The sequence below is a fragment of the Sus scrofa genome, chromosome 6, assembly GCF_054392235.1.
Source record: "Sus scrofa isolate SSC_HxYL_T2T_F1_AM1 chromosome 6, Sscrofa_HxYL_maternal_Yorkshire_Landrace_v2.0, whole genome shotgun sequence".
Lineage (NCBI taxonomy): Eukaryota > Metazoa > Chordata > Mammalia > Artiodactyla > Suidae > Sus > Sus scrofa.
Window position 1 is genome coordinate 106,925,542 of NC_139388.1, and position 25,902 is coordinate 106,951,443.

Below are 25,902 nucleotides of genomic sequence, written 5' to 3' on the forward strand. Positions count from 1 at the left end.
GTATCTCTAATTCTGGGTTGACAATTGTTATAATCTCAGAAGATGTTGGTCTTTAACTGTCCTGTGGGCTCAAAAAGTCAAAAGCAATCTCTCTAGGAATTTACAGTCACCCATACAAAAGGAGCTAAGAGTCACATAGAAAAAAATCATCGAAAAAGAAACTGTCAGATAGGAGTTCCCATTGTGGCTCATTTGGTTAAGAACTTGATATAGTGTCCATGATGATGCAGTTTCCACACTTGGCCTCACTTAGTGGGTTAAGGATCTGGTGTTGCTGCAGGCTGAGGTGTAGGTTGCAAATGTGGCTCAGATTTGGTGTTGCTGTAGCTGAGGCGGAGACCTGCAGCTGTGGCTCCACTAGCCTGGGAACTTCCATATGCTGTAGGTGTGGCCCTAAAAAAGAAAAAGAAAAAAAAAAAAAAAAAAGAGCAGTCAGGTAAACATAAGGGCTTCAACATTTCCAAAAAATACTGTCATGAGTGTGTATTTCAGAGGAAGAGCATGTACAGAATTCTGGGTGGTCCTTCTTGGGGGAGGGAGATGCTGGCCTGCCTTGTCTTGCCTGTTCTTTCTTGCTTTTCTTATTTCAAATGGAAATGCTTATGGAGAAGACAGGCAAGATGACAGGTGTGGGCAAGGGTATGAGAGATTGGCTCCTGGGACCTGCAGGATATTCCAGGCATCAGAGGCTACTTGATAAAACAGGAGCCATGGAACATTTCTCTTTGTTGAAAGCAAGCCACACTGTGGCCTGTGTGTGACTTTCCCTGAGCAGGTGCTGAGTAAATGTCATTATCTTGATCAATAGGACTTTTAAAAGGCAGAAAGGATGCCTTTCCAAGCCCTGGTGCGAGAAAGCAGTGTTGAAAGAGTTCTAACTTTGCATAAACACGGGGGAAAGGTGCTGAGGAAAAGGAGAGATTTGGGAGCATTTTCCTCCTAAGGCTGGAGTTCTTGGCATGTAAGAGAAAATGGGCTTGTTCAAATGACAGATATGTTAACGAATGCAAGTTTGTGTGCCTGACACACAGGGAGGCCAAACAAACTGAATTGTTAGAATTTGGAGCAGAGAAAGATGTATTGCAGGGCCATGCAAGAAGAACAAGTGGCTCATGGCCCCCAAACTCGCTGAAAGTTTTCAGCAAAGCATTTTTAAAGGCAGAGTAAGGGAGGGGTACGGTTGGTTGTTGCAAATGCTTCTTGGTGTTGGAATCCTTTGTTCTTGCATGGTCCACATGAGTCAGGACACAATGTTGCTGTAAACCTCCAACAAGACAAATGTTACTCTCTGTTCTACAATTTTTTATCTCTATATGGATGGAAAAGTGTTAGACCTTTAAAGGTCAGAGCCTTCAGAATGGGCTCTCCTGTATTTTTCAGGCTACAGACAACATCCTTAACTTGAAGCAAAAGCAATAGAATGCAAAGTTTAAAGTTAAAGAAACAGATCTAACATGGAGTCAGATTTGTTCTTCCCAATTAGATAGGCTCTGCAAGCCTGATAGTATTCTTTTCTTTTAGGCTGTGTGAAAGAACAAAGTCGGGGAAGAAAGAAATTTGGCAAGAAATGGGGAGATGTAGTCTCATTTTACCTGCACTGGCAAATGCTTCTAAATGTTTAAATAAATGGTTTGATGTTATTGCAGAAGTGCAAACTTTTCTAGAAACAGTGCAGTGAATTTTTTTCAATGTTAGTCTTATTCTGTAGCTCAATTCTGCACCTCATAATTTCATTCCAAATTTATAAATAATGTATGGCTGGGCAATCTGTATGTCTTATAGCAAAACTACATGTCGCCCAGAATAGAGGGGGAAAAATCATTTAAATGTTTCAAATATGCCACAACAAACATTTAACTAAAGGATCATTAGTTTTCCATTTTAGATAGTTCAACAAAATGTATAATGAAACAAAATAAATTTGAGCGAGTTTGACTTAAATTCCTGGTTCTATTTGTACATCAAATCTAGGTTATTCACGACGAAACATGAATACTTTGATAAATGATTACGTACTCAGACCTTATTCAAAAGACTCAGGATAAACTGAAGCAGAAATACATGGTTTCAGATAGATTTTTTTCCACTTATTTTCAGATGCTATAGAAGTATTTTATTGTGCTGTGTCTATATGTGTCTTTTGACGTTAGAAACACAAGTCTATTCACCTGAGAGAATGAGCTACGAATTGAGCAGGTGTGATACGATTATTTATCTCAGAACTACTGAGAACTTACAAATGTGACCCTGGAATAAATAAGTATGGCTATTTTTATAAATTCTTACAAACCAGGAAACTCCTCCCCCAAATATGTCAGGCTTAATTTTCTGCTCTGTGGAGCACAGCTAGTAGGGTAGCGAAACCCAGTGACATTTTCCACAGCGTGAGCTGCCAACCACTAGGAGCCTGTGGCAGTGTTTAAATCTACAGCAAACAAGCTAACAATTGGTGGAGAAAGGGTTATGTAATTCTTCTTTACTATTCCTTTCTGTGGTGTTTACATCACTGGCAGACTCATCAAGGCAGAACCAAGGATGATCTGCTCAGGTAGCATTTTCTTGTAGCCATGAACCCATGGAATCTTCTGGCTTCTCTGCAGGTTATTGGGGTTAACCTCTCCATCTTTTGCTAAACTCCTAATGAGATGGGTTGTATTTGAGTGTGCTCCCTGACGTGGGTATTAGGGCCATGATTTCAGTGGTCATTATTTTTGCAGAGTGGCCTATATTAATTCCACAGTCTCCTGTGGAGCATTAATTAGTAAGATAATAACCTGCTGCTGCCTGGGTTCTAATAAATGCTTCAGTAATTAGATCCAGCCTACAAATTGAAACATTGGTTATGGCAGTAGGAAGAGTTAATAAGTTCAGAGGGACTGACAAAACTTTATTTACTGGATGAACGGAGGAGAACCAAAGTCGAATAAAAGCCACAAAAGACCTTTATAGTATATAATAGATATTTGTAGGTTATGAAACCCTATCAAAGTTCTAGGGAAAATAAGATTATCCAAATGGTCCTACTGCAGTTCCTTTTCCCCCTCCTGGATCTGTAAATGACATTTTGTGTATACATAGCAATACCTGATTACCTGGCATTGGTATTGAACAGAAGTGTGGGAAATAACATTTCTAGATAATGGGAAATATCCCAACTGCCAGATTTAATGTATTGTATTATCTTACTCATTATAATTGAACGTGTTTCCCAGCCTTCTCGTCACAGAAGATATTGATCATAAATGAATTTTTCTTTTTGCCTTAAGAATTTAGAAAAAATTAAAAAAAAATTTCTTTTTGCCTTATGGAATTTAGAAAAAAAATAAATCTTGATACCCAGCCATATTCAAGATACCGCATTGTACACAGGCCCTGTGAGTAGCTTAGATGCTAATAGAGTTCCTGAACATCTCACTTGCTCTAGTGTGAGGAGTGTAGATTTAGTTACATTGTAAATCTTTGTCTTCCATGATAGAATGTGAAATCCTGAAGGAGGGGAACTGATTTTTTTTTTTTTTTCTTTTAGCAAAACTTTAAGAGAAAAAAAATCATGGAAGATGTCAGTTTCAGGGATTTCAAGCTAATATTGGTTGATTTTAGCTAGTTGACTGGACTTGGTAGAAATGGAAAATTATAGAAATTTTACAAGTATTGAAGGAAGTGTGATTATACTTTTAATACTGAGCAAAACTGATGTATGTTGTTTCATATTGGTACCTTAGCCAGTACGTATAGCTAGATATATAGATATATATATATATTTTTTTTTGGGGGGGTCTTTTTGCCTTTTCTAGGGCCACTCCCATGGCATGTGGAGATTCTCAGGCTAAGGGTCGAATCGGAGCTGTAGCCGCCGGCCTACGCCAGAGCCACAGCAACGAGGGATCCGAGCCGCGTCTGCAACCTACACCACAGCTCACAGCAATGCTGGATCCTTAACCTACTGAGCAAGACCAGGGATCGAACCTGCAACCTCATGGTTCCTAGTTGGATTCGTTAACCACTGAGCCACGATGGGAAACTCCTAGATGTATTTTCTTTAGAAAAATATAATGCCCTATTATTAAGCCCTCTTTTATTTTATTTTTTGCCTTTTCTATGGCTGCTCCCACAGCATGTAGAGGTTCCCAGGCTAGGGGTCTAATCAGAGCTATAGCCACTGGCCTATGCCAGAGCCACAGCAGCACGGGGTTGGAGCCGCATCTGTGACCTACACCACAGCTCACAGCAATGCTGGATCCTTAACCCACTGGGCGAGGCCAGGGATCGAACCCACAAGCTCATGGTTGCTAGTTGGATTCATTAACCACTGAGCCATGACGGGAACTCTAAGCCCTCATTTTAAATTTGTTTTTTATTTATCAGGACTGGTACGCATAAGTCAAAATATGTTTGTAAGGTGCCACAGAGTGCTAAACTAACATGCAATAATTAACACATTCTTCCATTTTTTTTGAGAAGAAATAAACACTTTAAACAGATTTATTGTAAAAGCCATGATATTATCTTCCTTACTCTACAAAGCAATGAACAGAGAGCCAAAGCATCCATTTTCAGCAAAGGATTTGGACAATAAAAACCATTTTTTCTCTTTTTTCTGTTATTTTATGGGCAGCTACATTCTCAGATTTAATACTTGGTTTTAATTGCATCCTGTAGAAAGCTCAGTCTGATAAAGTGGAATATTTCAACTATGAAAATGAAGACAAAAGTTTATTCAAGAAAAAAACTTTTAATTTTCACTGAATTATAACCTACATACAACATAGCACACAAATCTTAAGTGTTCAGCTTAATGAACATGAGGGGTGAGTATACTTGCCTAACCCTTCTTAATCTAAAGGTACAGAGTATTATCACCAGCCCAAAGAACACCCTTATTGCTCTTACCAATTAATGTGTATACATTGGCAACTGCAGTCAATACAATAAATACAATTAATACTTCCCAGAGGTAATCACTATAATGTATTTCTACTATAGATGATGTTAGGTTTTATTGACTATACACATGGAATGATACACTATGTTCTCTTGATATTTTTAACTTATTATTATCTTGGTGGGATTGGTCGATCAATAATTGATTAACCAGTTCTATTATTGATGGACCTTGTTGCTGGGTTTGGCTTTTATGAATAAACTGCTGTCATGGTTCCAGTTCATGTCTTTTGGTGCCTATACCTACTCATTCCCTTGGTTATATTCCTGAAAGTGGAATGCTGGTCAAAAGCTCTATTTGTTCAGCCTTAGCTGCCTAATCTTTTGTTTATTTATTTATTTTCATTTTTTAAAGTTTTTCTGGAAGTATACTTGATTTACAATGTTGTGATAATTTCTGCTGTACAACAAAGTGATTCAGTTATGCACGTATAGACATCCATTCTTTCTCAGATTCTTTTCCCTTATAGATTATCACAGAATATTGGGTAGAGTTCCCTGTGCTATGCGGAAGGTCCCATTGGCCAGTTATTCCTTATACTGCAAACCACACAATCTTTTCAAATGATTGTACCAATTGATGCTTGGACCAGTCACGTTTGAATTCTACTTCTATATCTTTGCTAACACCTGGTATTGGTTATTGTAATTTTAGCCATTTTCCTAGAAGCTATCTTGTTTTACCTTTCATATTAATCTACAGTCCATTTGGAATTATTTTTATGTTTTGGGTACAGTTTGAGGATAGGGTCAAGACTTATTTTTTTCCATGTGCATCTTCAGTTTTTCAAGCACCGTTTCTTGAAACATCTCTATTTGTTGTTTTCCCTACTTACTGAAATGGCATCTTTGTCATAAATTAGGTGGCTATCACAGATGGTGGGTTTTTGACTCTTCTGTTTTGTAAGTTACTAGCATACAGCTATTTCTAATACCCTTTTATTTATTGTAGTCATGCCCTCATTTGCATGTGGTATAGCTAAATATCATTTTTCTTACTGTCCTGTGAAGAGTTTCTAGAAACAACTTGGCATAATTGGTTTTCCGATTATATATTTCTTCAACTCAATTATGTTCATACTATTTTTATTAATTTCTTTTATCTATTACCTTTGAATTTAATCTGCTATTCATTTTACAGGTACTTTTGATATGTTTTCAGACTTTCATTTTAAACTAAGTTGAGTTAGAAAACGTTTGCAAAAATATTAACAAGAATTCTCATAAACTCCTCGCCTAGCTTCACTAAATTTTGGCATGTTATGTAACTGTAGTACAATTATAAAATCATGAAATTAGTACTGATTTTTATAGCAAATATTATCTGTAAACCTTCTTTACTTTTTGCTGATTGTGCCACCCGTGTCTTTTTCCAGTGCAGAATCAAATCCAGCATGACACATTTTATTTAGTTGTCATGTCTCTTTATTCTCCTTTCACTTGAGAAACATCTTTTGACTTTGTCTCTCTTCAAAGAACAGTTCTGGCCAGTTAATTTGGGGATGACCCCCCCTTAATTTGGGTTTGTCTCAGTTCCTTCATGATTAAATTCAGATTACTCATTTTGGCAAGAAATACCCCAGAAGTGATGATGTGACCTCAGTGAATCATATAAGGAGGTAAACTATGTTGACATGACTCCTTCCTGGTGATAATTTTGATCACTTGATTGAGGTGGAGTCTGTCAGTTTCCTCCACTATAAATTTACATCTTTTCCCCTTGTAGTTAATAAGTACCTGGGGGAAGACAGTTTGAGGCCACGCAAATATCCTGTTTTCTCATATAGCTTTGCCCACTAATTTTAGCCTCCATCACTGATTCATGCCTCTGCAGCAGCTATTACTGTGGTGGTTGCCAGATGGTGATTTTCTATTTACCTCATTCCTTCTGTATTTACTAATTTGAATGCTACTCTACGGATGAGCGCTCTCATTCTTATTTATTCATTCAGCCACTTATTTGTCGTATGAACTCAAGGATATTTGTATTATTCCATGAGATAAAATTCATTAATATCTGACCATTGGGCGCACCCGCAGGCTGGCCCCTCTGTCCTTGTCACACACCATTGGAATTTCAGCACTTGCTCACTTTCTGGGCCCACAGGATCCCTAAGGCTCATCTTGCCCCATTCCCTCACCATGCTCATTTCTGCCTCATTCCTGAGATCAACCATTCTTCCTTGGATTTTGGTTCATTTTATTGAAGAAAAGTATTTAGAAACCAAGATCTGGGTGCTAAGTATGTTCATTGAACTTTTACCGTTGCTTCTAATTTCTTTCTTACCTTACAGAGCTGTGACATAGGTGTATATATACAAACATGCATGCGTGCGCACACAGATCTATATCTGTTTGATATCTATTTGTGTAAACACACAAACACACACATACAGACTCCTGAGTTTATATTGATACATCTGATTCCAGTCCGTCATCACAGGGTTTCATTCCAGCCAACTTCCTTCTGTTTCTAGTAACTCTGAGAAACCTCACTTTCATTATCATCAGCATATTTAATTATTTACTCAATCTGGAAATGTCTGTAGTTTCACAATTGCCATTTTATACCTCTGTGAAAAACAAATCTTTAACTGGAGTGTAATATCTGTGTGCAGTTCTTTTTGTCTTTTGCCTTAAATTTATGCAATCACAACACTGTTTTCTACAGTTTCTTAGGTTACTGTTCTTTCCCATCCTCTTCAGTGTGATTATGTTACGTGCTTATAATGCATTGCCTTATGGAAGGTGCTGATTCCTGAATATTAATTTCATATTCTTTTGCCTTACTAAATTGTGGTGTTGGAGGTACTGTTTTTATTGATTCTTTAGCATTGTCCAGGTATCACATCATTTGCAAGTGGAAATAGTTTTGCCTCTTCCTTACTAATTCTTTATTTCATTTAGTTGTAGTTGCTAATACTGAATATACAATGGTGAATAATGATAGAGATATTGAGCATCCTCCCCCTGTTCCTGATCTGAGTAGATGTGTTTTCTAGGGTTTTCCCTTAAATAAGATGGTGGTTTTAAGATGGAGAAATACGGAGTTCCCGTCGTGGCGCAGTGGTTAACAAATCCGACTAGGAACCATGAGGTTGTGGGTTTGATCCCTGGCCTTGATCAGTGGGTTGAGGATCCGGCATTGCAGTGAGCTGTGGTATATTGCAATGAGCTGTGGTGTAGGTTGCAGACGCGGCTTGGATCCCGCTTTGCTGTGGCTCTGGCGTAGGCTCCATATGCTGTGAGAGCAGCCCTAGAAAAGGCAAAAAGACAAAAAAAAAGACAAAAAAAAAAAAAAAGGATAGAGAAATACAAATATTTTCCTTGTTAAGTATCCTTTCATGTTAAGAATGTGTGGGTTTATTTTTATTTTTTTGGCTATGCCCATGGCATGTGGAAGTTCATGGACCAAGCCACTGTAGTGACAATACCAGATCCTTAATTCGGTGTGTCACAAGAGAACTCCCTGCTTTTACTTCTGTTACACAAAAGTCAATTTCAGATGGAGCATAAATAAACATGAGGTATAAACAATAAAACTTTTAGAAGAAAAACAGGAGACCATTTCCTCTTATAGTATGTATATATGTGATCACACACATATATATCCCAAGTATAAAGAAATCTCATGTTAAAAATAACATAAAAGCAGGAGTTCGCATTGTGGCTCAGTGGTTAAGGAATCTGACTAGCATCCACGTGGACGAAGGTTTGATCCCTGGCCTTGCTCAGTGGGTTATGGATCCAGCGTGCTGTGAGCCATGAGGTAGGTCGCAGATGAAGCTTGGATCCTACGTTGCTGTGGCTGTGGCATATGCTGGCAGCTACAGCTCCTACTGAACCCCTAGCCTGGGAATCTCCATATGCCATGGGTGTGACCCTAAAAAACCCCCATAAAAGCAAACATCTATTAAAAATTAATGAGAGTTTAAATCAGGACCTTATAATAGAGAATATCCATATAGTCAATAAATAGATTGTTTAAAATTTCGCTAGTCATTGGGGAAATGCATATTGAAATGACGGTGTAATGCTATTCTATGTTCACTAGACTAACTGAAATGAAAAAAAATTCCAAATATCAGTGACAGTGTAAAGCAAATTGAAGTTGGGTTTATTGCTGGAGTGAATATCAATTGGTACAACCACTTTGGAAAATTGTCAATATCTACTGAGGCAAAATAATTTGCATATCCTGTAATTCAGCATTTCTACCCTTAGTATACTTAAAAAATGATACATAGGGAATTCCTGTTGTGGCACAGTGGTAATGAACCCAACTAGTGTCCATGAGGATGCAGGTTCAACCCCTGGCCTTACTCCTTGGGTTAAGGATCTGGCGTTGCTGTGAGCTGTGGTGTAGGTTGCAGATGCGGCTTGGATCTGGCTTTGCTGTGGCTGTTGTATAGATTGGACGCTGTAGCTGCAATTCAACCCCTGGCCTAAGAACTTCCGTATGCCATGGGTATGGCCCTAAAAAGCAAAAAAAAAAAAAAAAAGAGGATGCATATGTTCACCAAAAGCTAGGGTAGTATATTTAGAAATCTTTCTAACATTTAAAATATTTAGAATGGGTGGGAAAATAAGAAAATAATACACTCTACAGCACTATTTATAATATCCCCAAACTGAGAACAACCTAAACTGTCTGTATACAGTAAAATGGATAAATATGTGATGGTACAGTGATATCACATGGCAGTAAGAATAAGCAAACAACAAGCTGGACAAATTAACACACATGCTGAGTGAAACAGGTGTAGCAAAAACACTTGTTTACTCACTGACTCTAAATACTTTATTATTTTAAGTATTCTCAGTGCTTCAAGTGTGTGGGGATTTTCCCATACCAAGCAATTCTTTAGATTCTCTGCACACCAGGTGGGTGTTCTACAATTTAGCTTAATTCTGATGTTATAGCATCAGACCCCACAGGATAAGGGCTCAGTCCCACAAGACCATCCCTACACTTTTAGGCACCAGTTGTACGTTCAGGTTGTCACCTGACCAACTGACTATGAATTGGAGGTTCTCATGATTTCCACCTTGGGTTTGATTAATTGTAAGGGTGTCGCACAGAATTCAGGAAAGCAGTTTACTTCCTACATCACCAATCTATGACAAAGGGACATGAAAGGAATATGACCATCAAATGAAGAGGTACATTGGGAAAGGTCTGGAAGGATCTCAAGCACAGAAATTTCTCCTCGTGGAGTGTGACCCCCACCTAGCCCTTGGTCCTGTGCGTGTTCACCACCTAGAAGCTCTCTGGGCCCTGTGTTGGGCTTTTATGGAGGCTTCATTACATAAACACAATTAATTAAACATTGTCTCCCTTAGTGAGTGGGTCAATCTCCAGCCCCTTTTCCCTCCAGAGAGGCTGGGAGGTGGGGCTGAAAATGCTAATACTCTAATCATGTGGTTGGTTTCCTTGGCAACCAGTCTCTACCCTTAGGGGCTTTTCAAAAGTCACCTTGTTACCATAAACTCAGAAGTGACTGAAAGGGGCTTGTTTGAATCATAAGACATGCATTTGACCTTCATCACTTTGGAGCTATTTCAGGAACTGGAGCTATTTGAGGTTGTAGGAGCTCTGTGCCAGGAATGGAAGGAGGACTAAATGTATCCAAATGTATATTTCTTATTATAAATCATAATATCATAGAGGACAGACCTCCAAAATGTACAAACTGAATGCTTTCATTTATATAAATTTCAAAAACAGGCAAAATTTACCCCTGATGTTATCTGAGGATGTTGGTTATTCCAGTGCTTGGGGAGTAGAGCTTGGGAAGTGTTATATTCTGTTTCCTGACCCGGGTGCTAGTTACAAGGTTGTGTTCAGTGTAAATTTTCAGTATAGTAAACACTTATGATTTCAGGTTTTCTAAATGTATGTTATATTACAATTAAATCTACCTAAGGAGAAATAAAAACAGGGAGGGAGGGAGAGAAAGAGAAGGAAGGAAAAGGAGAAAAGGAAAGAAAGAGAGGGAGGGAGGAAGAGGGAAAGAAAGAAGAAATTCTAATGGAAAAATGAAATTCCATTCACAGTGATTTTTATAGTTCATTGGAATAATTTTCATGAGGAATATACCTTACGGAGAAAACTATAACTTTACTGAAATATAGTTGATTTACAGTATTATATTTGTTTCAGGTATATAACAATGATTCAGTGTTTTTTATAGATTATATTCCATTTAAAGTCATTATAAAATAATGTGCTGTATAATATATCCTCGCAGTTTGTTTATCTTATACATAGTAGTGTTACCTCTTAACCTCCTATCCCTGTCTTGCCCCTTTCCAAGTCCCTCTCCCCACTGGTAATAACTGGTTTGTTCTCTATATTGGTGAATCTGGTGAATCTGGTTCTTTTTTGTTATAATCACTAGTTTTATTTTTTAGGTTCCACATGTAAGTGATAACATAGAATATTTGTCTTTCTCTGTCTGTCTTAGTTCACTAAGCATAATACTCTCCAAGTCCATCCATGGCAAAATTTTATACTTTTCATGGCTGAGAAGTATTCCACCTCCCATATTTATCTACTCATCTTTCTCCCTTTTTTTTTTTTTTCTTTTTAACAGTAACACCTGCAGCATATGGAAGTTCCTGGGCTAGGGGTTGAATCAGAGCTGTAGCTGCCAGCCTATACCACAGCCACAGCAACACCAGATCCAAGCCATGTCTGTGACCTATGCTGCAGCTTGCGGCATTGCCAGATATTTAACCCACTGAGTGAGGCCAGGGACTGAATATGCATCCTCAAGGAAATTTTGTCCAGTTCTTTACCTACTGAGCCACAATGGGAACTCTTATCCATCCCTTGATAGACACCTTGGTTGTCTCCATGTCTTGGCTATTGTAAATAATGCTGCTATGAATATTGGGTTGCCCGTATCTTTTTGAATTAGTGGAAAACTATAACATTTTAATTGAGAGATAAAAATATATTGAGTGGAAATAACGTGTTCTTGGATAGAAAAAACAGATTTTATCTTTTTCTCTAAATCCTCCTTTGGTAGACTTTCCACTTGAACTTCTTTGGGACATGTTGGGAGAGTGCCAAAATATTGCAGAATTCATTCAGTAAAATAAATGTGAGCATAATGACGAAAATATGTAAAAAACAATGGGATGATCTGTAAATTAAATGTACTATCAGATATTTAATATAATTTAGATCAGCAGTAATTAAGAGTGTTACATTAGCAAATTAATAGAGGAACTATGAGAACAAAACAGTAACTTGGAACTTGCTACAGAAGCAAGCCCCATGTCCAAATACCATCATACTGGGAGTTGGGGCTTCAGCACATGCATTGGGGAGAGGGGAATGGACATAATTTAGCTCATAAAAAGCATGAATCATTAAAATCAGGGGAAAAAGAATATTAGGCATGTAGGAGATTTCTAAAAAGGGCATACTGCCTTAATGTACTCTCAGTCATAAAGAGCAGTGCATTTGACTTCAAAATATTTTAACGTTTTGAGTTCACATCAGTTCAGCCAATAACCACTGAGTGCTCCCTCTGTGACAGGTAATGTGCCAATGTTGGGGACACAGCTGTGAATGAGGTAAACAGGACATGCCAGTTGCTTTGGGAGGATAAAGAATCAGGAGCAGGGCCACCTCGTGGTCATGAGATGGCAAGGAAAGCTTCCTGGAGGATGCACACCAGTTAGCTAATCCAATTTGCCCCACGGTGGGGCAAATTGGAGAAGAGCTGAGGAATTTCAGGCAGAGAGAGCAGTGAGCGGTACATGATAGAGCCTTGGAGGTAAGGCAGTGTGAAGGCTTTAATGAGACTGCTCCCCTTGCCTTAATGTTTGCTTAGAAGCCCAAAGCTAAGAAGAGAGGTAGTAAAAGTTTTACACACACACACACACAAATGTCTGTATACATTTTTTGGGGGGTCTTTTTATTTTAGGGCCGCACCCGAGGCATATAGAGATTCTCAGGCTAGGGGCCAAATTGGAGCTGTAGGTCCAGCCTACACTGCAGCCGCAGCAATGCCAGATCTCAGCCGCATCTGTGACCTATACCACAGCTCATGGCAGTGCTGGATCCTTAACTCACTGAACGAGGCCAGGGATCGAAGCTGCATCCTCATGGATGCTAGTCAAATTCACTTCCGCTGAGCCTGAATGGGAATTCCATTTTTTTTTAAAATGTGTTTTGTTGGCCAGTCAGATTTCCTCTATTATGAATTGGCTATTCATGTTCTTTGCACATTTTGGGGGGCGGGGAATGGTCACACCTGAAGTGGGTGGAAGTTCTGGGGCCAGGGATTGAACCCACACCACAACAGTGACAATGCTGTATACTTAACCCGCCGAGCCAACAGGGAACTCTCTCTCTCTGTGTATAAAGTATAAATACAAACATACAAATAGACATGTCCATATACTTTATTTGCCCTTCATATATACATTAAAGGCAAACATGGATGCAGGACCATCTGAAAGATGGTTGAATTTAATCTCATTTCCAGCTTCTATTGCTAGAAATTTGATAGTGTTTTGCAGTTGCCATTAGTACCTAATATTACTTTTTCTGTAAATTTGGCTATAAGCAATTTGAAAAAGTTGCCTTTTATTATCTTTCTATGGTGGTAAATTCCACTATAAATCAGATCCATTATCATAGAGAGGGAGAGACATTTCTTTGAATGTTGTTTAATGTGTTGGCGTCATGGGCTGAATTTTACTGGCTCATTTCATTCTCAATCTGTCTCCTAAAACGTAGTATAAGAAAACTAAGGACAAGTTTATAAAAAATCATATTTGCCATTAAACCAATAATGAGTTAAATTTGAGATATTGTCTGTTTTGCTGTGGAGAGCATCAAAATATGGGAAATAGTCCCTCAAATATGAAAGAGTTCAGATGCAACAAGGACCTGGAGGAGCAGACAGACATGGTTTAAATTCCAGCCCTACCACTTTCTTATTATCTATCTTTGGCAAATTACTAATTCCTTAAATCTACTTTATTTGTAAGACGGAAGTAATAGCATTTCATCTGAGGGCGAAGGGAGGTCATTTCTATAGAGCGCCAATCCAGTGCTTTACGCCGTGTGCTCAATACACGGATATTCTATCTTCCTAAATTTTAAACAAGAACAGAAGAAAAAGGCATAAATAACTACTCTTTATTTTACACTGTAGTTTTGCACTTTATTTGCATTGATTAATTATTTCAGAAGCATACACGTGGCTTCCAAAAGAGGCAGGTTGGGTGACTGGGCTGTGACATGAAGTCTGTCCCACTGACCTGCAGCCCATTTTCCTGATGGCCAGTGTGCCTCTGAACTATTGGTGTAACGATGAGAGTGTGGCTGCTCTGCGTGTGGTTGAATATGTATAAGTGATATTGGGGAAGTATCTCTGAATCTCAGTTAACAGATTTGCATTTTGCTTTTATCCTTTTCCATGTTTCAGCACCTGGTGGACGGTGTTTCCGAGCACCTTCTGAAATTACTACTCGCACCTTTCCTGGGACACTTTTTAAAAGGACCAGCAAGCCTCCAGTTGACGTGGCTAGAATCCCAGATTCATGGAGCTGTTGCAGAGCACATCTCAGTGGTCTCCCTAAGTCTGGGTAAGAGTTTAAAAATTCATTTACTGTTGTGGATGATGTTTGATGTCATGACCTGTTCTGAAATAGGTCTGCCTTGTTACAAATCAGAAAATGATGATAACCAGACGCGTGGTAGAGGGGAAGAAATAGGGTACTGTAAAAAGGCATCAGTCTATTGATTGATATGTTTATTATTAGATACGCATATGCTGATGTATTTGAAAATCCTTTTATTATTTATGTAAAGTATAATGTCTTGGCATGATTGCAAGGGGAGTTTCGTGAAGAGCGTCCTTCTTTGAAAATATAACCACAGGACAGTTTGAGCAAACCTGTAATTGCTACAACCTATGTTGTTTCTACTGCTATAAAATCAATAAGTGTAAATTAGAGAGGCCATCTCTTTGAAATTGATTATGATGACAATGTACCAACTATGATTATCCTCATGCAAATCCTGCCCAGACAGTGAGATTCCTTTATCTGTCCTTCTCGTGCATGTAATTTTTTGTTTACATGCCTTTTCCTCAACATCAGTATATACTAATATACTCAATTGCTGGTCACTTCATTTGGGATTAATTATCAAAACAGAAATGAGGCTGAGAAAAAACAGTGAAATCAAATTGAATGGCAGAATAGAAATAGTTACTGCAGGAGCCTTTGAGGGAGATGAAGAAGATGAGCAAGGTGACTCTGCATCCCTTAGAAGGATGCTTCAGGAGCTGTTGTGAGGACAGAAGCTAAGGCATGAAATAGTTGCTTTGACCGTGACATGAGGTTCCCATGGGTGGATAGATGTTGAGGAAAAAAAAGTCATCCTGTGGTTTTCCTTCTCAAGTATGCAAGTTATTATGCATCACAAGTACCTGAGACACAAGGTGAATAAGAACCACTGAGACATAAATAGAAAGATATTTATGTGGACTTAACCTCTTGGGATGAGTATTCATATACAATATGTAACAGATTTTCAAGTATTTTATATATAAGGGAAGGGATATCGTGTAAGTTTCCTGATGGATAAATCCTGGGAAATGGAAACCAGAAAAGCTGGAGGTCATTATGGTGGCTGAGAACATGGACTTTGGAAGAGATGAATTTCTTTGGTTTGAATCCTGATTGTGCCACCTTTTGGCCATGACTCCTTTGGTCATTGTGAAATTAAGTGAGCCGATTTATACATTAGCCCATAAGAAGTGTTCAGAAATGGGTGATTCTGTTAACTGATTTGTGTGAATATTTGTAAGGACTTGGATAGTTTCACCAGTTTTTGATCTTAATATCATTTTCTCTCTGAAGACTTAAATTTCTCATCTGTAAACCCTTCTACTATGTTGCCTTTTCTTTATTCTCACAGAGTCAAGTCGAGAAGACATTACTATATTTTCCAAAAGTAGACGGTTGACTTTCAAATCTGGCATGTATTTTAGTTCTGAAGATCTTTGGTATTTAAAATTTTATGATATCAAATCTGCCACTTTCTAGCATCTTATTATAGGATAACTTATCTAAAGTTTCTAAATAGTCTCATCTTTGAAGTGGAAACAATAGACTATCTATGAGAATTTTTGTGCAAAATAAAAAAGGAAAGCTACAGTACATGGCACATGTGGGCTACTATGAATATTACTACCATTATTATTGTAATTCTTCTTAAATATATTCTTATTTACTTTAGATGTGATTGCTCATATTGCCAGTCTTTAATTTGTGGAAATTGAAGCAAGATAGTCTACAATTTTTCATAAAACAATGTATGCAAATTCATATGCCACTTTTTAAATTTTTGAAACATGATTCACCATCATCATTTTGTACCCTCAAAATATAATATATTTCATTTAAACACAAATCTCATTTTATGATGCTAAATTATCTCTAAGGACATCTGCTTTTAAAACTCGCCAAACTTGTTTCTTTCTAGAAGAAATTATATAAATTTCATTTTAAATTGCTTCACATTTTGATGATTCTTAATAGCAGAGTTTGGCTGTTTGTCCTTTAAGTTTTTATCCTTAACTTTAGACTGCTGACCCAGCCTACCTAGTCTACAAAAATCATACAGTAAATATTAGGAAAGCAGAGTACTCTTTTTGTTTTTTGGCTTTTTAGGACCACACCCATGGCATATGGAGGTTCCCAGGCTAGGGGTCGAATCAGAGCTGCAGCTGCTGGCCTACACCACAGCCACAGCAATGCGGGATCCGAGCCATGTCTGTGACCTACACCACAGCTCATGGCAACACCGGATCTTTAACCCACTGAACGAGGCCAGGGATCGAAACAGCATCCTCATGGTTCCTAGTCAGATTCTTTTCCACTGAGCCACTACGGGAACTCCTTGTTTTGTTTTATTTCTTTATTTTTATTATTTATTTATCTTTAAATATTATTAAAGTATAGTTGATTTACAATGTCGTGTTGATTTTAGGTGTACAACAAAGTGATTCAGTTATACATGTACATATATCCATTCTTTTCCCATATAGGTTATTAGAGAATATTGAGTAGATTTCCCTGTGTTATACAGTAGGTCCTCATCAGTTATCTGTTTTATATATAGGACTGGGTCCAAATTTATGCCTACCTTCCATGTTTCCCCTTTGGTAATCATAAGTTTATTTTGGAAATCTGCGAGTCTGTTTCTGTTTTGGAAATGAGTTATTTTGTATCATTTTTATTAGATTCCACATATAAGTGACATCATATGTATTTGTCTTTATCTGACTGACTTCACTTAGTATGAGAGTCTCTAGGATGCTCTTTACTACTTACTTCATGTAACCTTCTAACTTTGTACCATCTTAGTCCCATGGTTCTGAATGCTTAGAGTTTGATTGCATAATCCAGCCTTAATGTCCAAGTCTGACTCAGATTTTATTTGCCATAGTACAGTACTGGGTTTGAAATAACTAGTCAATTTTAGAAAACTGAAAAATGGGGCTGCTTCTTTCATATTAAGGTCTGATGTTGACTGTGCAAAGATATATACCAAGGTTAAGGATAATATGCTCTATGAAGTGTTGCAAACAATTAAAGTTTATTTTAGATTTCTTCTCCATTTTATTTTCTTTATTTTTCTGCTTTATTTCAAAAATGTTTCTAAATAACTTAATTGTATGAGCAAACAGGAATAAGAATATATCAAATGTTTCAAATGCATCTAAGGGCTTATGGCATTTGTAGGATTAACTAATAAATAAATTTTCAACAGAGCTAATTTGTAGGTAATCTGGGCCCAAGCCAGATTTTTAACATGAACAATGTAATTAAATTACTTCATTTTTACAAGTAAATATACCATAAGATCTTTCATAGTGGCCAAGATTTAGACCGTTTGAATACATTTTCTAACATTTTTTTGCCACTTAAAGTATCTGAATAAATAAAAGGAACTTAGGCAATTCTATGTAAAAGTTAGAAACTGTTTTTATTTTAAAAACAGCATTTTAAAACCACTTAGTTGTAGTGGCGTAAAATATTTCCTTTATAATTTTTAAAACAGAAGTTCCTGTTGTGGCTCAGTGGTTAACGAATCCGACTAGGAACCATGAGGTTGCAGGTTCGATCCCTGACCTTGCTCAGTGGGTTAAGGATCTGGCATTTCCGTGAGCTGTGGCAAAGGTCGCAGATGCAGCTCGGATCCCGTGTTGCTGTGGCTGTGGTGTAGGCCGACGGCTACAGCTCCAATTCAACCCCTAGCCTGGGAACCTCCATAGGCCGCGGGTGTGGCCCATTAAATGGCAAAAAGACAAAACCAACAAGCAAACAAAAAAACAACCATAAGATCTTCAAGAGCATTTATCCAAATAGCTGGTGTATTTTTCTACTTTGAATATAATTTTTTATAATTCAAAAATAAGAAATTTAAAAATATCTCATTTCCTGCCATTATAATCTAGACATTATCAAGGGCAGGGTATTTGTTTTAGGTGATCTCAGTGTTTCTAGAAAGACTCCCCTGCCAAATGAGATGATCACAGAAGACTGTCACTTTTGGAGTATTGTTCATGACCAGGTGTTTAGTCTTGGTTTTCATTGTATCATGTTTTCCAAAGACTTTGTGAGGGAAAAAATGTCCTCCCAAGTAAAGTGTGCACAGAGTTCCTGTTATTTTTGATGTCTAGCAAAAACTAGCAAGGTCAAGTACATCGATGCCACTTTCTTAAATTTCTGGACCATGTGTCCTATTTCCTGTATGGTTGCTGAGGACTGTTTTGATCATTTCCTGGGAAAGGCAGGAATGGAAGTTAGGACTTTTTTGTAGATTAGGGAAGGTGTAAGGAGAAACTTGGGGTATCCGCCTACATACTTCTAGTGTATGCCACGATTATTCCTGAGAAGGAAAATCCTATTACTTCTCTAATATTCTGAAGGAAACTAAACATTGGGTATTGCTAGCGGTGGCTAATAGGAAGTGAAAGCCAATTTTATTTGCTATGACCACTCATGTTTATATTGTTTACTGCAGTGATCGCTGGTAACCCACATGTCTTATTTCCATAAGTTAAATTGTGTTCAGGAATCTGCAAAGACAAAAAAAGGACTTTATACTGAAGATTTTTTTTTAAATTTTTCAAAGGTTCTTATTTATTCTTCTACTTCGTAAGAAAATTGATACCTTCCCCCTTACACACATTTTCCTTATATATTTTAATTTTGTATCCTCATTCTGTAAATAAATGAATAATAGCAGTAACTCATAATTCTTGGTATGAATTGTCAGGAAAGAGCATAGAATATCATATAGGTCTGGAATTAAATAGATGATATTTATGAAACATTTATATTCACCTTAGTTCTTTAATAGTATCAAGACTCCAATTGTTTTTGCATTATAGGGATTTTTCTAAAAGAGTCATTTCATATATAATCTCTTATTCAGGTTTACTTTTATAATACAATTTTAAGAAGATTGTGGTCTAGTGCATTTTCCTTTTATATTCTTTATAAAAGTTAAATTTTATCTAGGACGAGCAAAATGTTTAGTCTACTTGCTGGCAAATTTACCAAAAGAAATCTACTCAAGTGTATTGAAAATCTGATCATATAATTAAGTCAGGATGGTTGTCAGGCAGAGAATAAAGTGAGTCCTTGATTATCTTCCAGCTTTTTATATTTGCCCTGAACCCACGTCTGTGAGAAGGAAAGAGCACTGGGCTGAAGTTGGACCAGGTTGTTAACTGTGATTTCAGGCCATTCACTCTGTTGGCCTCTTGAGCTTTAGTTATTTTTTCTTAACACACACACACACACACACACACACACACACACACACACACTCTTCACAGGGTTGTTGGGGGAATTAAATGAACTAATAATTGTGGAAGTATTTTTGAACTTAAAGGCAGTATGGAAATAGTGCAGGTAACATTTTGCAATTCCTAGTGCTGTAACAAGGAAACTTTTTTTTTTTTTTCTTTTCTTCTTTTTAGGGCCGCGCCCCCTGCATATGGAAGTTCCCAGGCTAGGGGTGGAATCAGAGCTGCATCTGCTGGCCAAAGCCACAGCAAGGCCAGATCTGAGCCTTGTCTGCGACCTACTCTGCAGCTCCCAGCAATGCCGGATCCTTAGCCCACTGAGTGAGTTCAGGGATCAAAACCACATCCTCATGGATACTAGTTGGGTTGGTACTGCTGAGCCACACGGGAACTCCGGAAGATCTTATAAGAGTTTAAAGAGTCTAAGTGTAAAATTCTGTTAAAAGTTTTAATGGAAAGAAATTGAAAGATAAGTATTTCCAGTGGGTTTGGTATCACACTTCCTGTTACATATTTCCTTTAATTTAGCACACTACTGTTTGTTTCTTTCATTGGTAGAACGTGTACATTCAGAGTAAATGGTAAATATTGACGTTGAATATTTTTGTTAAATATTAATCCCTTGTTGAATTATCTGTCAGAGAACTGGGTGTCAGAGGACTTTTAAGTGAGGAAGAATAAAGATTCTATAAATGTAGCAGTTCTGATGAAGCCAATTAAAATTGTGCATGTTCTATAATATAAATTGGAAATGGGAGTGACATATAAGTCCTTTCATAATCATATTACAGGCTATCAGGAAAGATAGGTAATTTATAAGAAGCATCAGTTTCCCATTATGATTTATCTTTCTAGACACCATGCAGATAGGTTTTTCAATGTGGGTAAAAACTTGATCCTAACTTACTAAGTTAGAGGACATAGGAATTCATGGGGATGGACTCAAAATCCAGTTGTGTCTGAATCCAAAGCCAGGGCTTTTTAGCACTAACAAAAAACAAAAAACAAAAAACAAAAACCAGCCTTTACCTTCTGCATATATATTATGGAAGAGATCATTGCAGTGGGTTAAAAAAAAAAGTATTTTGTCCCCATTGGTTAGATACCTAGTCTCAGAGCTATATAAATTATAAAGTGTTCATAATAAATTGTTTTGAAGGAAGTTTTAATCCATGAGCAAGAAAGATATTTTAACTACTTTACTACCAATTTTAGTCCGTTTTCATCTACTAAATGCCCCATTTAATGTCCTGATCGCTGCTTTGGTGACCTGTAGAACGATTCGTAGATGACTACATAGGGGGAATAGTTTATTTGCATAATAATAGTCTAAGAAATAAGCAGCTCCCTGCTCTAAGTTCATTTAACATCTTATTTATTCAACATCTGTCTTATCATCTTGTCTTACAAAGGATTTGTACTTGACCTTACCCTCAGTGTGACTCCTGAAGAAAACGGTCTGTGATCTCTTCATCTTGGTGACCTGGCTCCCAGCCATAGTTCCCTGACAAATAATAGGCACTCGTAATATTTAGGAAATGAAAGCAGGATAAAAATAGTCAAATACATGCCTAGGATCATGTGACTCTTCAGTGTTGTAATAGATTGTGAAATTCTTATTTTTTATTTTCCATCTACTGACACATTCTGTGAGTCATTTATTCACTCAAGAATCCTTTATTAGATACATAGTATGTATGCAGCACTTCTCTGGATACCAAAGGTGCCTTAATAGGTCAATTAATCAGAAGTCCCATCTTTGTGGGCCTTATATTCTAGCTAATAAAAGTACACCTGATCAAACTTTAAAATCCTTTATAACATAAAAGCAATTTTTTTCAAAAAAGTATTTATGATTATAATTTAAAAAGGGATTTCCTTAACAAAAGAAAATAAATGTAAAGGTTCACAAAAGACTCAATAGTCTGTGAATTAAGCCTAATGGGATTTTTAAATGATGTTCAAAATAGTGATACAATTAGATCATCCCTCAACATCTGTTATCTCAAGTTCAGCAAAGAGAAACTATGATTTATTTCAGAATTTTCAACTCTATTTTTAAATATAGTGATGGTTCAAATGCTGTTAATAATTTGAAGTATACATACAGAAGAAAGAGAAATATCAAGACGGGGCAGCAGGGGGGAGAACCAGTGGCAAAAGATACAGTGAAAGCAACATTGTGAAATACAGGATCTAAAAGAGATTTTCATTTTAGCTGTGAAAGGGTAAAATAAAAAACTAAGATTGCTCAAATCAAAAAAAGAATAGCAGATTGGCTCAAATATTCCAGCAGTATCAGTGATGTTCTAATGATACTTATGAGATTGTCACTTTACTTATGCATTTGTTTAATTTTTGATTTGGACTCGCTGACAGTTCTCTTTACGAATTAGAATTGACAGCTGGCTCCTGACACACAACCCTCAAATGTTCATGTAAAAATCAATCTAAAATTGTGTGAATGTTATTCTTTGACGTAGCCATTGATCCAAACCCTTACAGGAGCTAAGAGAAGATTAGATGTCACAGGATCGTTTTGTTACAAGGAACAGAGTCCCTTTCTTGCCACCTTAGATAAAGGGGATTTACTGAGATGACACACGGGGGGCATTTTATGTAGGTTTGCTGTAGGGGTTCAGCCTGGCCTCCAGGCAGCCGTTACTCTCTTTAGCTGACAGTCTTTGTGGGTCTCATGGCCTCTCTTCTTTTGTTCTTTCCTGAAATTGTTGCCATCTTTCTACCTTCAGAACTGCTCCTTCCACACTTGAGAGTGGCCAGTGCAGTGGTCCCCAATGTGTGCTTTATTCAGGTTCTCCAGAACGGCTGTCCAGACCTGAATTTATCTCTGGACCAGATTCCATTTCTGGAGAGGATGTGACTGGTCCCCCTCCATCAGTTATTCATTTACACCCAATAAGCAGTAGTTAGAAGAATGGGGTCACATGGTAAGTATGTATATAAGCTACTTCTATGCCAGGGGGCCAGAAAAGGACCCCAGGGTGGGATGTAGGGAAGGGGACAGCTTGGCTTCAGGATAGTAGCAGACAAGTCACAATGTGCTAATAGTGGTTATAGGCAGATTGGCATTTATGGTTTATTTTGGTGCCTCTTATTTGATGTATTAAAATTCATGCTTTCTGTTTATCACTTTGTGTCCTAAATAGTAGTTGAAACCAATAGTCTTTAATTTCTACACTATAAAAATGTCACACATGATTCATGGCATATATTTAATATGCACATTTAAATACCTGACTATGATAAATCACTCATAGAATTTTTAATTTAAAAGCCCAGTGGAGTTCACACCCTCGCTAACCCTATAGCATTTCACTTCTCAGTGCCATTGCTGATGGCCTCCTTTAAAATACATTTGACACCGAAAATCTAGAATGTTTAATTTCTGAAAACTTCAAACAGGATATGGGTAATTTTGCTTTCCTTATATTCTTAGGTTTAGTGTGTAAGCTCTGATGTCCAGACCTGGGGTTGGCCACATTGTTCAGAAAAAGGACCTTACTTCCTCCAGACATTGCCTTCTTACCTGTGCTTTCTTAATTAGAGCTATGCCAAGCTATGGGACTTCCCATTTCAGTCCCAACCACCTGAATTTTCAACTGACATATAAACCTATGAATCCACGTCCAAGCAAAACAAGCTTAAATGAGCATTTAATGAGGCTTGATGAGGCTGTGTGGTTTTTGGAGCTATCGAATTATGTGTTCAACAATTTTTACTACTTTTATTCTGTAGAGCTCTGAGTTCATTGCTGGGAACCTAGCACTTTGTCTCCTGCAGTGGATAGTGTTGTGGGAGGTGGGATAGGATTAAAAAAACAGCTATTATTTGATACATTTTGCCATTTAGTTTGATATTCCTGCTTATTCTTTGAGATCATTTTAATGCCAACCACGTAAGAATTATTGCTTCTACTCTGGACATTCTCACCCTTAAGAAATTTGCCCTATTAGGATAATTGTTTATTCTCCAGCCAACTATTTCTGATTTTGAGGAGTTAACTGCCGCATTTCTGTATATTCCTGTAGCCATTTGGTCTATAATGCATAAAAAAATTCTTTTTAAATTTCTGAAAATTTTTTACTGAAGTGTAGTTGATTTACAATGTTGTGTTAGTTTCAGGTGTACAGCAAAGTGATACATATACATATATCCATTCTTTTTCAGATTATTTCCCCATGTAGGTTTACACAGAATATTGAATACAGTTTACTATGCTGTACAGTGGGTCCTTATTGGTTTCTACTTTATATATACTACTGTGTATATGTCAGTCCCAAACTCCTAATTCATCCCTTACCTCGCATTCCCCCTTTGGTAAGCATAAGTTTGTTTTTGAAGGCCATGGGTCATTTCTGTTTTGTAAATAAGTTCATGTGTATCACCATAAAGAGATTCTTAAAGCAATTTGTTCTTAATAGTATTAGAGTCTCTATATATTCATTGCATTAAATAATTGATAAATTTGCTCTCAATTTTCGTACCTGTTCAAAGTCAAATGTAAACACTAGTGACCTTTTAAAATTCCTGATGGCTTTCTTCATTCCTTTTTTTTTTCTCCCCCAAAGATTCAAAATACCGCTAGAGTGTATGCTATTGCCATGTTTCCTATAATTTAGATAAAATTAAAACTCAAACGAACATATTGCTGTTATTTAAAAGTATTCTTGAAATAAGAAATCCAGACTAGGACAGCAGTATGTCTGAGAGTAAGAAATGGTATTAGTGGTTGTAGTTGCTGAAATTTCAAACCTCTTCCCATCCTCCCCTAAGGAGACAGAAAGGTTCTCTTTCCTGCATTTTCTCTTCCTACACAGCGGATCCCTTTGCAGAGTTCAATTTGAAGTTCACCTATTTTTTGTTGTTGTTTTTTGTTTTCATTTTTTGGCCATGTCTGCAGCATATGGAAGTTCCTTGGCCAGGAACTTAATCCATCCCATAGCAGCAACCCAAGCTGCTGCGGTGACAATGCCAGATCCTTAACCCACTTGAAGTTCACCTGTTTGACTTGAGGCTATGATGACACATCTCTAAACTTGGGCTAGGACCTTTTATTTTAATTTTTTATTTAACAGACTTTGGCAAACTGAGGTTAAGAAGCTTCCAGACATCATTAGTGCTGGAGGACTCGTTTGCTATACCCAATAACAAGATGTTTCTGCAACAACTATGTCAGACCATGAAATCATTGGTAATTCTCAGGTTTCATGTTGGCCAATCAAGAACTTAAGTTACTCCATTTCTTTTGATCATCTCATATACAAATGGCATTGAAGTCCTAATGCCACCAAAGTCACTTTACACTTGATATGAAATGAACTTAACTGGAGGTCTTTTATCCATCTATTGATACATGTATTCTGTCAAAAAATGCGTTTTGAGTGCCTTTCAAACATGAGTGGCACTGATGTGCAGATGTAAAGGAAATGCTTGTTGTTCTTTTTTAAATCTGAGGATGTGGTTGCTTACAAAAATGACCACAGATTTTTCCCCTTCCAATATTATGGTGATGATATAGACCTTCCCATTCAAAGTAGTTTGCTTTGGCCAGAGGGATATTAGCAAAACTGATGCAAGCAGAGGCTTGAAGAATGCTTGCATGGGAGAGCTTACCATCTTGATGCTTTTAGCACCTGGTACCCATGGGAAGAAGCACAGGGGAGCTTTTTAGGTGATGAGAAGTACCTGGCTCATTATTAGCCAACGGCCAGACCTATGAAGTGAGGACAGGTAGACCAGCAGGCCCCACTGAATCTCAACCTGATCTCAAATGCAGGATCTAACCTTGCTGAGATCAGTTGAACCTGATCCCGACCAATAGAATTTTGAGCTAAATAAATGGTGGGTGTATTCATGCATTGACTTTGGGGGTGGTTTCTTCGGCAGAAGGGGTTCACTGACACATGATGTGAAGCCATACACCTTTAAAACAGATACATTGGAAGGCGGGTCAGATAGGCAGAAAGGGACATTACAGATGAGGAGACACAGCCAAGAGGCCAGAAGGAAAAAGGGACTTAAATGTAAAATCTTACTTTTGAGCCATTTGGATGGAATATATCCATTGATGCCTCTAGGAAAATAC

At 37.5% G+C, this 25,902-nt stretch overlaps 1 protein-coding gene across 26 annotated transcripts in view; it reads left to right on the forward strand.

Moving 5' to 3' along the window:
• DLGAP1 (DLG associated protein 1) overlaps positions 1-25,902 on the forward strand; it is a 1,399,633-nt gene that overhangs the window by 638,543 nt on the left and 735,188 nt on the right. For all 26 annotated transcript variants that reach the window (XR_014807681.1, XR_014807682.1, XR_014807680.1 and 23 more), the window contains one exon: positions 14,394-14,553. The gene's annotated coding sequence lies outside the window, so the exon portion shown is untranslated. The remainder of the gene's footprint in view (positions 1-14,393; positions 14,554-25,902) is intronic.